Below are 13,648 nucleotides of genomic sequence, written 5' to 3' on the forward strand. Positions count from 1 at the left end.
GTACAAATCCAACTATTACTACGAACCAGAAAATTTTGATGTCTATCAATTTAACCACTTAAAATAAATTTTCGTAATTTTAAGAAATTTAGAGAAGAAGTAGAAAAAAATCTAAGTCCTAAAAACTAGAATGGCGAGAAATAAGAAAGAAAAAGATTGCGCGTCGAAAAAGGTCGAAAAATAAAAAGGTCGAAAAATAGGCGTCGAAAAATAAAAATAAGAAAGTAGTGCGAAATACGGCGTCGTAAAATTCTAAAGCACCTAAAACTTAATCTAAGGAATAAGCACTTAAGGGATTTTACTGCAAAGCCTAAAAATTCTAGAAGTAAAAATAACTATGGCAAAACTAAACTTAATACTAAAAGTTGCGACTATAGTCTAAAAATCTAAAGGTAATAAAACTAAAAAAAAACAATTTTTTTTATAGACAAAATCTTAAAAAATATATATATATTTTTTTTTATAATTTTTTTTTTTTTTTTACGTTTTTTTTTTTTTACGTTTTTGTTTTTTTTTTTACGTTTTTTTTTTTTAAGTTTTTTTTTTTTTACGTTTTTTTTTTTAAAAACGAATTTTTTTTTTCTAAAAAAAAAACGTTTTTTTTTTACAATTTTTTTTTTTTTTTTTTAAAAAAATGATTTTTTTACAAATTAATACTTTTTTTTATAATTTTTATTTTTTTTTAAAACTTTTTTTTTTAATTCATTTACTATTCATGAATAGTAAATGAAAAGAAATTAATTAATTTACTATTCACATGAAAGCGACATGATAGAAATTATTAATTATAATTTACATAATATACTCCTGAAGTATTTAATAAATACGACTTTTTAAAACTTTTACGATTCAAAATATATTCTAAAATATTATTATATTATTATATTCTATTTCAATATTATTATATTATTATATTCTATTTCAATATTATTATATTATTATATTTTATTTCAATATTATTATAATTAAAAATATAGCGTTTTAGCGCTCCCCGGCAGCGGCGCCAAAAACTTGATGATGTAGCGTGAGGGTACGAAATAGTATTATTTTTAATATAAAATACTATAAAATATGACACAAGTTTTATTAATTTACGGATGGGATATACCTAAACCTTGCTACAACACTATAGGCAGTGTACCTAATCGTAGAGTAGTGTAGTTTTTAGTAAGTCCGGTTCGTTCCACAGGGAGCTGGTGATACTTACTATATTTTTAACTATATTTATACAAAATATATATAATTATATAAGTAGTAATATTATTATAAAAGGGGGGTTTTTACCGTTTAATGACCGGTTTGTCGATTCTATATTTTAAGCGTAAAGATAAATGACGATAATTAAAGTGCGTAAAATAATGACAATAAATAAAATGACAGTAAATAAAATTGCGAGTAATAAAATGACAGTAAATAAAGATACGATGAGAAATATAATAAAAGAATTATGCTTATTTAAACTTCCGTAATCATGATGTTTGACGTGTTGATTTTAATTTATTACCATGGGTTAATTGTCCTTTGTCCTGGTTTATTTGATACGTCTATCTGGTTTTTGTCCATAATAGTCCATCGGTCATAAAAATAAAGTGCGAGTATCCTCGTCAAATTACCCTTATACCCGAAGTCAAATATTCCAACTAATTAAGGATTTAAACTGTGACGCAGTTATCACTTCTGTCAACAATTACACCAGTTATCACTGTATGTAATCTACCCCTGTTTTGATTAGATATGAATATTAATTTACCCACTTGATCAGTTTGAATAATCAATTACCCAACCCGAATAATTAATTAAATGATTATAATAGATTCCATATGAACGTCACTAAATAGGACAACCATAATCATTATTAATTATTAGGATAATTAATTTGAAGATAGGTTCGACAGACTCCAATGAGTTGTCACTCAATTAGACAATACCCCCCATCTATTAATAGTCAATAGTCCAATTTCCACAAGTGTTGGTCTTTTGCCCAAACCTTAATTATGGTACAAAGTCCAATTACCCAATTTTAGTAATTAGCCCAACATCATGATTACTTCGGCTCAAATAAGCATAATAATAACTTAGTTACGATACATTAATGTAAAAAGGTTGAACATAACTTACAATGATTAAAAATAGCGTAGCGTTACACGGACAGAATTTCGACTTACACACTCAAACGATCTCTATCATAAATCTTATTATTATCATAATTTAAAATTAAAATTAAGATTATTGTTATATCTTATTAAGTTAACATTATGATAGAGATATAGAATATAGATATTGATAATTAAGAAAAAGATAGAAAAAGGTGTGTTTTTACATTACGATTACAAAGCCTTTTATAGGCGAATTTAAAAATTGAATTTTCACTTATGACCCCTGAACTATGCTCAATTAACAACTTTTTATTATTTAATATTATTCTTATTATGAATTATTTAAATATTATATTTTATTCTTGTGCATAGTTGACTCGTAATTTTTACACCGTTGCGTCGAGCGTTGAGAGTTGACTCTGGTCCCGGTTCCGGATTTTCGAACGTCCTTGCGTACAATTTTATATTTTGTACTTTGCGTTTTGTAACTTGTACTCTTGTCATTTTTAGACGTTCCTCATCAATAATTTGAACCTTTTTGATTGTATCTTGTACTTTTGAGCTTTTTGGACCTTTGTGTCTTCAATTCGTCGTTTTCGCCTTTTGTCTTCGCACTTATTTAAAATAAACGAATATTACTTGAAAATGGAACAATTGCAACTAAAATCTTGTCTTTCTTGGGGGATTTTGCTATGAAATATATGTTCCTTTTTAGCCTTATCAGGTTGGCCTCGGATTCACGAACCTATATCATTCATATATCTATTAAGACACATACTTGTAATCGAACAAATATATTTATTTATATTATTATTAGTGATGTAATTTATATATATAGTAGACTAATAGGTTCATTATATATATTTTCATTATATATATAGATATATTAGTATAGTTAAGTTATGTGTATTAAATATATATTTATATATAAGATCTTTATTTTTATGTTTATAATTTTAATAACGTCTTTAAAACTTTTAGTTTTCATAATCGTAATTATTTTAATAATAATGACATAGATAATACCGATATCAATAATAATGATAGTTTTAGTAAAAAAATAATACTAATAATAATAATGGTAATTTTTAATAGTTTTAATAGAAATTTTCAGTAATTATACAATATCACTAATATTAATGTTTAAATGATATGTCTATTAATGATACTTTGTAATATTAATAATAATGATGATAATACTAATAATAATACCTATGTGGATGATAATAATAACACTAACAATTATAAAATGTTACAAGTACTAATATTAATGAAAATAATAATAATTTGTATCATTCTCATAATGATAATAATAATAATCATAATTATAATAATAAATTATAGTCTTTATAATAATACTTGTATTAGTAATAATAAGTGTTCTAAAAATAACCATAATAATAATAATCACAATACTAATAATAATAATAATTTTGGTAATGAAATCTACCTTCCAAAGCCTTTCTAAAAAAATATGCCCTGAACCGGGTTTGAACTAGAGACCTCCCGCTCACCCGCAAACACACTTAACCATTCCCTCTGTCTTGTTTATCTGATTTATAAGGTAACCCAAACTATATATCTAGTATTTCATTTAGCCATGTTCATCATCTTCTTCACCAAGTTTAAAATCAAACCGGGGCAAAAACTCAAAACAAACAATCGAACGGGTTTTCATTTATGACTTGTAAACAACATGAAACAAAAAAAATGTGTTCATGATATAAAAAAAATGAGAAAAAAAACAAAAAAAATCCTACTGCTTGCAGGTAGCCAAGAAAAAAAATTTGTTTTCAATTTCGAGTTTGTTTTGGACAATCTTTACAACATGAAACATGTTTCAAATCATTCCTAAAATCTATTTAAATCATTAATTTAACTAGAAACTTCAACACGATTACGAATTTCGCGATGAACACTTTCTTTGACTTTTGACAAAATAACTTTGACTCGCAAATTCGATTTCGTTATTAAGAATTGGAACTTGAGATTTTACAAGAAGTTTAAGTAAATGATTCTTAACAACTCTACATTTCTAGTTTTTAAAATTTGTTTCGAATTCTCGTTAGTGTATATCACTGTGAAGAACTCAAGAACTCAAAAATTGATTTTTAGATTAAGAGTGTTATAGGTTATGATTACAACATGAATTGTGTTGCAAATCATTCCTATAAACTTTATGGATCATCAAATTAACTGGAGATATCAAAACAAACTCGAATTTAATTCAAGAACACTTAGTTGACTTTGAAAACCAAAACTTTGACTCTCAAATTAGAAATTGATAGAAAGAATTGAAGATTGAAAACTTACAGATAGTTTAGATAGACGATTCCTAACAAGACTGCATTATTACATTTTTAAAATTCATTCGAAATCAAAATATGGTTAAAAAGATGAATGTACAGAGTGTCGAGCTTATTTAGTGATTTTTTCTCAGGTTCATTCATTCACTGGATGCAAGAGACATTATTTAGCACAAGATTTTTGTTTTGAATTGTGATTGAGAATGACTTGTAACAACATCCGACAATTACAAAAATCAAATACAGTTTTGAGGGATATGGGTAACTGAATGGTACTAGCTCATGACTTTTTTTTATTTAATATTAATAATTAATAAATATAATAATAATAATAATAATAATAATAATAATAATAATAATAATAATAATAATGATAATAATAATAATAATATCAATAATAATAATGATAAAAATTCATAAAAATGATAATAATTTTATAAATGAATAAAAAAAATAATAGTGTCTTTAATAATATCTAATTATAATACAATTAAGGTTTAACATATAACAAGTTTTATATTTCAATTTTTATATCTATGTATTATATAATATTAATAATACAAATATTAATATTAACATTAATAATAATAATAATGAAAGTGATAATTATATTACTACAACAACTATATTCTTATTTTGTATTTACTTTTAATGTATTAATATTATAATTTATTAATTATGTAAGTTTTAACATATTTTTTATATTTAATACTTATACATTTTTATATATATTACAATATAACTATAATCACCAATTATAGAAATCATGTTCATATATATATATATACACACCTATATATATTTATAGTAATTTATTTATTCTATATATTATTTTATATTTTTAATTCTAATGATTAAATTGTATTATTTCAATTCATTATTTATATATATATATATACTTTTGTTTATATTTATATATACATATATATATATACATATTTATTTAAACACAATTGTTCATGAATTGACGGGCATAGTCAAAGGGTAATTGAATATGAACATAGTTCCAAAATATTCGAGACTTAACATTACAGAATTTGCTTATTGTGTCAGAATCATATAAAGATCAAGTTTAAATTTGGTCGGAAATTCCCGGGTCATCACAGTACCTACCCGTTAAAGAAATTTCGTCCCGAAATTTGAGTGAGGTCGTCATGGCTAACAATAAGAATGTTTTCATGACAAATATGAGTTGATAAATAGAGTTTTATCATTATCGATTAACATAGGTAAAATGATTCGATTGTGTGAAGCGTAACAGTATAGCTGTCACAAAAGATTGAAATGAAGAAATAGAGATTCGTCATAATATTTGACTTGGTCACGTTTGAATTTAGAAATTAAGGTGCGTCTTAGCTTTTGACGTTGTCTTGGTTGAATTTCGGAATTCAAGGGATTAAAGAAAATCTTCGAAATCTAAAAGATTTGATTCTTCGGCGAATAAGGAAATTAAGATCTCTATAATTAAATACGGTGATCTGTCTCAATTACTCTGTCTGATAATTCCATTATAAATTAAGCTCTTTCGTTCCATTATTCTTACCATTCCTATACTTTCTTTCTTAGTTCTTACATCCATAAGATTGTGAAAATGCTTAATCCATTTCTAATCCTTGATATATTTCTAATTATCTTTTCTGTATCCTTCTTGTCAATCTTCCACCAGAAAAATCTGTTTACTTTTAATATAACCTTGGGGTGATACTATTATTAATTTTACCGTGTCTTTATATTGCTATTCCTATTAATATCCACGGTTTGTAATTTATACGTTGTTATCGGGCTTTGTATCTCCCCTTATTTTTCAATGTCCATATTTCTGTTTCCTATAATCATTGTCATCCATAGTTAATACTCCCTCCTATTTGTTGCGATTTATACTCCAATTTCTATTTCGGAGCTTTGTCCCTTCGTTTCTTCTTCTTGCAGTTAGGCATCTCTTGTAATGGTCCAGAATTCGCATATATAATTTCCATAATGAACATTGTTAATGTTCTAAGAAAGGAATGGTAATGGCAAGATCTTGATTCGTCAAATTACCAGAATATCCGGAAAAGATAGAACTATCAAGAAAATATGTTCTTGATATGTTTATATATCAGATAAAATGTAAAAGTCGTGTAACATGGCACATGATGACGTTATGATCTGTGAATCATCACGTTCCATTAGAAACTCAGCATGACTTACTGTAATATAATCATGATGATCAAGTGTCATTATATTATACTAACTCATGCATCAGTTCCCAACATTACTTCAATAACATTCATATTTTAAGCTCGAAAGTTTAAAGAATACAGAAACTAATAGTTTCTATATGATGTAACACTGATAGCACGAAGAGATTAATGATTTCAGATAAGAATTATTATGAAAATATTCTCGGAAACATCGAAGACATTTATGATGATATTTCCAGAATTTCTGAGATCGAATGTTGATGAAGAAAATCCTTTCGCAAGGATTTAGAATAAATAAGGAGCAAGATATTCTCTAAAGTCTTCATCAGAAACAGAATCATCAGGGTTCTTTATGTACAAGTTTAGTCCTTGTGATTTGCTCAGAGTCTCCTTCATGGTTTGCTCAATTCATTTTTCAGTACCAAACTTCCTTTTGAGCTTTTCCAACGTATCTTTTTTTTTTATCAAACTTTTGACTGTTAAAATCATCCACAGTTTTTGTTGCTTCATTCAACTTTTCAAAATTCAGAGCATTAATTCACAGACTGGGTGCTTTTCAGAATTTCAGAATGGAAGATCATAGTTCTAAGAGATAAATGTTATATGGATACATATAACTGTTGATGTGGAAACGTTGCGAGACTCAAAATACAGATTTGCTGATTTCCGGTAATTGGTATGGCAATTCTTGTTACAGGATGCAGATGAGTACATGATGAGACTTCAATAGATAAATATAGTGATTTGTCGGAGAGATTTAAGCCAAGGAGCAACGAAGTTGCTGGTACGTCTGCTGGTAATATGATGGAATATAAAAGGTTCCCCGGTAACAATAAAAGAGCATGCATATATATCAAGGTTATAATAAGGTTGTTTAGAACGAAAAGTCGAAGTTGACTTGTTGGAGCTGTGACAAATTTGGCTATTTTGGAAAGTGATTGAAAAGTTATTTTCGGTAATAACAACGCCAAAGAAGGTAGTACAGATACGTTTTAAACGTTTACTCGGGTTCCGAGTGTTTTCAGGTGCATAACTATATGCATCAATCTTTTCTTCCGTAGATGAAGTGCGGTTGGTTCATCCTCTAGATTGAGGTATTTCCAAAAATCATGAAAGGTTTAAACGCAGATTGGAATCGTCAAGATACAAATGAAGTTTAAGATGAAATCAAGTGGCAACTTGAAGAATTGTTTAGTTTCATATGTTATAGTCAATATTTTAATTCATTTTAATTGTCCAATATTGGTAGTCCACATTTGATAGTCCAAAGTTAGCAATTCAATAATTCATATATAGTTTAATATGTAATATTCGAATTAATTAATACGTATCGTGACCCGTATTCGTCTCAGACTCGATCACAACTCAAACTATATATATTATTGTAGAATCAACCTCAACCCTGTATAGCTAACTCCCGCATTACTGCATATAGAGTGTCTATGGTTACTCCAAATAATATATATAGATGCGTCGATATGATATGTCAAAACCTTGTATACGTGTCCCGATATTTAAAGTGCGTAAAATAAATAACAGAAATTAAATGACGATAAATAAAGTGCGTAAAGTAAATAACAGAAATTAAATGACGATAAATAAAGTGCGTAAAGTAAATAACAGAAATTAAATGACGATAAATAAAATTGCGAGAATGTAAATTGCGATAATTAAATTGCGATAAATAAAGTGTAATCAGTTAGCTGGGAACAATTAGTTAGGAACAGTTAGCGTGGATTCTTAACAAAATTTCTCATAGTTAATTTGTTTGTTTCTAACAAATTTTATTTTGTCAAATGTTTCCTTCATTATGCCACTTGATTTTTGATAAATCAAAATCCAAATATGAAATTGGATGAATATGGTTATTCTGTGGTGAACGGATTTATATATCGGTGGACGTAAGTAGGATAGTAAACGACTGTTGAATTAGATTCGAAGAATGTACAGTGTAACTTATTAATGTGAAATCTAAATATTCCTCGGGTATTACCTACCCGTTAAAATATTTTCACCATTAACAGTTTGTACATAAGAATTTTTAATTACAATCTTTATGAAAATATATATACATATATATTTTCTTCAGATGAAATCATGGATTTAATGAGTCAATATGATATTAAACTCATTTGATTTACCGTTGGAACAAGAATATATAATCTCTAAAACATTAGAGATTACATAATCGCCATGTCGAACGAAGATAAATGATGTAGAACGATACGTAGAACGATAATTGTACTCAAGGTATAGAATGAGACGTCGAGGCATGGGTTGTTGATGGTACTGGTGTTGTTATTGATGGTACTGTTGGTGCCGGTGATGTTGTTGAAGCTGGTAATTTTTGCACCATATTCTCCAGATTGATTACTCGAGCGCGAAGTTCGTTGACTTCTTCTATTATTCCGGGATAATTGTCGGTCGGTACGAGCGGATGAATAAGGTTTAGAATTTTAGATAGAATACAATCGTGGTGAGATATTCGGGAAATGGGGTGAAAATGGTGTTTCAGACTGGTTCGCCGGTAAGTGCTTCAGGTTCATTGCCAAGAGGTAAATTCGATTGGTGGGTGGAAAGGATCGCCTTCCTCTCGTCTCCATCGGTTAAGTCGACTACGAACCCATCAGATGAATTGGGGATGATTGATTGGTTGATTCATTCTGGTGACGTTGCCTCTGGAGCTTAGGTGAACATCCATGTCAGAATAGCTGTCGGAATAACTATCGGATTAGCTATCGAAGTCTGAGGGACTCGAACTGGTTTAGGGATTCATCTCGTACGATCAGATGAAGTATTTTCGATAAGAAACAGATTATAGGATGTAGATTAGTACCCTGCAATACATAATTCACATATGCATATACAATACTAAAATCCCATATGTTACGGAGGAATCTACGGAAGTTGTCAGACAAAGTCTACGGTACAAGATATGCTAAGATATGAATTAGCAGATATGCTAAGATACGAATTTTGTCTATACACTATTCATGCAATCATTGCAGTAAGATGTGTCTAGACTAAAAATGATAAGCAGGTAATTTCCTAAGGATGATAAATAGATGATTTTCGACAAAAATGATAAGCAAAACTTTTGACATGCAGACACGGTCGAAGTCCAGACTCACTAATGCATCCTAACGACTATCAGTTAGACTCACTAATGCAAGACCTGGTTTGCTAAGACCACAGCTCTGATACCAACTGTAGATACAGTGGGGACAACCACCGTCCCACCCAGTGCCTTCCCAGCTAACCGCCTGGTGACCACTGAGTGTACCTCAGATACTGATTTTAGGGCCTGCCTCTCGGCTACTGCCAACCCTCGTAAGGGATCGCAAGGAGTAAGAGCCAATGCTTCGTCACAGGTAACACTATGAGAAGCTCCTTTACGACTAACCCGCCACACATGGACGGCGTTATACCAGCTCTGATACCAACTAAAGCGACCCGTCCTAATCCATCCAGACGAAGTCCATAACGATTATAAATGATTCACAACAGTTGATTACATCGCGAGGTATTTGACCTCTATATGATACATTTTACAAACATTGCATTCGTTTTTGAAAAGACAATCTTTCGTTACATCGAAAATTGACAACATGCATACCATTTCGTAATATATCTTACTATAATAGACTTAATAATAATCTTGATGAACTCAACGACTCGAATGCAACGTCTTTTGAAATATGTCATGAATGACTCCAAGTAATATCTCTAAGATGAGCAAATGCACAGCGGAAGATTTCTTTCGTACCTGAGAATAAACATGCTTTAAAGTGTCAACCAAAAGGTTGGTGAGTTCATTAGTTTAACATAAATAATCATTTCATAATTTTAATAGACCACAAGATTTCATACTTCCATTTCTCATAATCATAAGTCCCATGCATAGAGACAAAAATATCATTCATATGGATTGAACACCTAGTAATCGACATTCACAATATGTATATAAGAATATCCCCATCATTCCGGGATCCTCCTTCGAACATGATATAAATTTCGAAGTACTAAAGCATCCGGTACTTTGGATGGGGCTTGTTGGGCCCGATAGATCTATCTTTAGGATTCGCGTCAATTAGGGTGTCTGTTCCCTAATTCTTAGATTACCAGACTAAAAAGGGGCATATTCGATTTCGATCATTCAACCATATAATTTAATTTCGATTACTTGTGTCTATTTCGTAAAACAGTTATAAAAACAGCGCATGTATTCTCAGTCTCAAAAATGTAAAGAGTAAAAGGGAGCAAATGAAACTCACAATAATGTATTTTGTAGTAAAAATACATATGACGACATTGAACAATGTAGGGTTGGCCTCGGATTCACGAACCTATATCATTCATATATCTATTAAGACACATACTTATAATCGAACAAATATATTTATTTATATTATTATTAGTGATGTAATTTATATATATAGTAGACTAATAGGTTCATTATATATATTTTCATTATATATATAGATATATTAGTATAGTTAAGTTATGTGTATTAAATATATATTTATATATAAGATCTTTATTTTTATGTTTATAATTTTAATAACGTCTTTAAAACTTTTAGTTTTCATAATCGTAATTATTTTAATAATAATGACATAGATAATACCGATATCAATAATAATGATAGTTTTAGTAAAAAAATAATACTAATAATAATAATGGTAATTTTTAATAGTTTTAATAGAAATTTTCAGTAATTATACAATATCATTAATATTAATGTTTAAATGATAAGTCTATTAATGATACTTTGTAATATTAATAATAATGATGATAATACTAATAATAATACCTATGTGGATGATAATAATAACACTAACAATTATAAAATGTTACAAGTACTAATATTAATGAAAATAATAATAATTTGTATCATTCTCATAATAATAATAATAATCATAATTATAATAATAAATTATAGTCTTTATAATAATACTTGTATTAGTAATAATAAGTGTTCTAAAAATAACCATAATAATAATAATCACAATACTAATAATAATAATAATTTTGGTAATGAAATCTACCTTCCAAAGCCTTTCTAAAAAAATATGCCCTGAACCGGGTTTGAACTAGAGACCTCCCGCTCACCCGCAAACACACTTAACCATTCCCTCTGTCTTGTTTATCTGATTTATAAGGCAACCCAAACTATATATCTAGTATTTCATTTAGCCATGTTCATCATCTTCTTCACCAAGTTTAAAATCAAACGGGGGCAAAAACTCAACAACAATCGAACGGGTTTTCATTTATGACTTGTAAACAACATGAAACAAAAAAAAAATGTGTTCATGATATAAAAAAATGAGAAAAAAAACAAAAAAAAATCCTACTGCTCGTAGCCAAGAAAAAAAAATTTTGTTTTCAATTTTGAGTTTGTTTTGGACAATCTTTACAACATGAAACATGTTTCAAATCATTCCTAAAATCTATTTAAATCATCAATTTAACTGGAAACTTCAACACGATTACGAATTTCGCGATGAACACTTTCTTTGACTTTTGACAAAATAACTTTGACTCGCAAATTCGATTTCGTTATTAAGAATTGGAACTTGAGATTTTACAAGAAGTTTAAGTAAATGATTCCTAACAACTCTACATTTCTAGTTTTTGAAATTTGTTTCGAATTCTCGTTAGTGTATATCATTGTGAAGAACTCAAGAACTCAAAAATTGATTTTTAGATTAAGAGTGTTATAGGTTATGATTACAACATGAATTGTGTTGCAAATCATTCCTATAAACTTTATGGATCATCAAATTAACTGGAGATATCAAAACAAACTCGAATTTAATTCAAGAACACTTAGTTGACTTTGAAAACCAAAACTTTGACTCTCAAATTAGAAATTGATAGAAAGAATTGAAGATTGAAAACTTACAGATAGTTTAGATAGACGGTTCCTAACAAGACTGCATTATTACATTTTGAAAATTCATTCGAAATCAAAATATGGTTAAAAAGATGAATGTACAGAGTGTCGAGCTTATTTAGTGATTTTTTCTCAGGTTCATTCATTCACTGGATGCAAGAGACATTATATAGCACAAGATTTTTGTTTTGAATTGTGATTGAGAATGACTTGTAACAACATCTGACAATTACAAAAATCAAATACAGTTTTGAGGGATATGGGTAACTGAATGGTACTAGCTCATGACTTTTTTTTATTTATTTATTTAATATTAATAATTAATAAATATAATAATAATAATAATAATAATAATAATAATAATAATAATAATAATAATATCAATAATAATAATAAGTAATAATGATAAAAAAATCATAAAAATGATAATAATTTTATAAATGAATAAAAAAAATAATAGTGTCTTTAATAATATCTAACTATAATACAATTAAGGTTTAACATATAACAAGTTTTATATTTCAATTTTTATATCTATGTATTATATAATATTAATAATACAAATATTAATATTAACATTAATAATACAAATATTAATATTAACATTAATAATAATAATGAAAGTGATAATTATATTACTACAACAACTATATTCTTATTTTGTATTTACTTTTAATGTATTAATATTATAATTTATTAATTATGTAAGTTTTAACATATCTTTTATATTTAATACTTATACATTTTTATATATATTACAATATAACTATAGGCACCAATTATAGAAATCATGTTCATATATATATATATATATATATATATATATATATATATATATATATATATATACACCTATATATATTTATAGTAATTTATTTATTCTATATATTATTTTATATTTTTAATTCTAATGATTAAATTGTATTATTTCAATTCATTATATATATATATATATATATATATATATATATATATATATATATATATATATATACTTTTGTTTATATTTATATATACATATATATATATATATATATTTATTTAAACACAATTATTCATGAATCGACGGGCATAGTCAAAGGGTAATTGAATATGAACATAGTTTCAAAATATTCGAGACTTAACATTACAGAATTTGCTTATCGTGTCGGAATCATATAAAGA

The sequence above is a fragment of the Rutidosis leptorrhynchoides genome, chromosome 9 (assembly GCF_046630445.1).
Source record: "Rutidosis leptorrhynchoides isolate AG116_Rl617_1_P2 chromosome 9, CSIRO_AGI_Rlap_v1, whole genome shotgun sequence".
Taxonomy (NCBI): domain Eukaryota; kingdom Viridiplantae; phylum Streptophyta; class Magnoliopsida; order Asterales; family Asteraceae; genus Rutidosis; species Rutidosis leptorrhynchoides.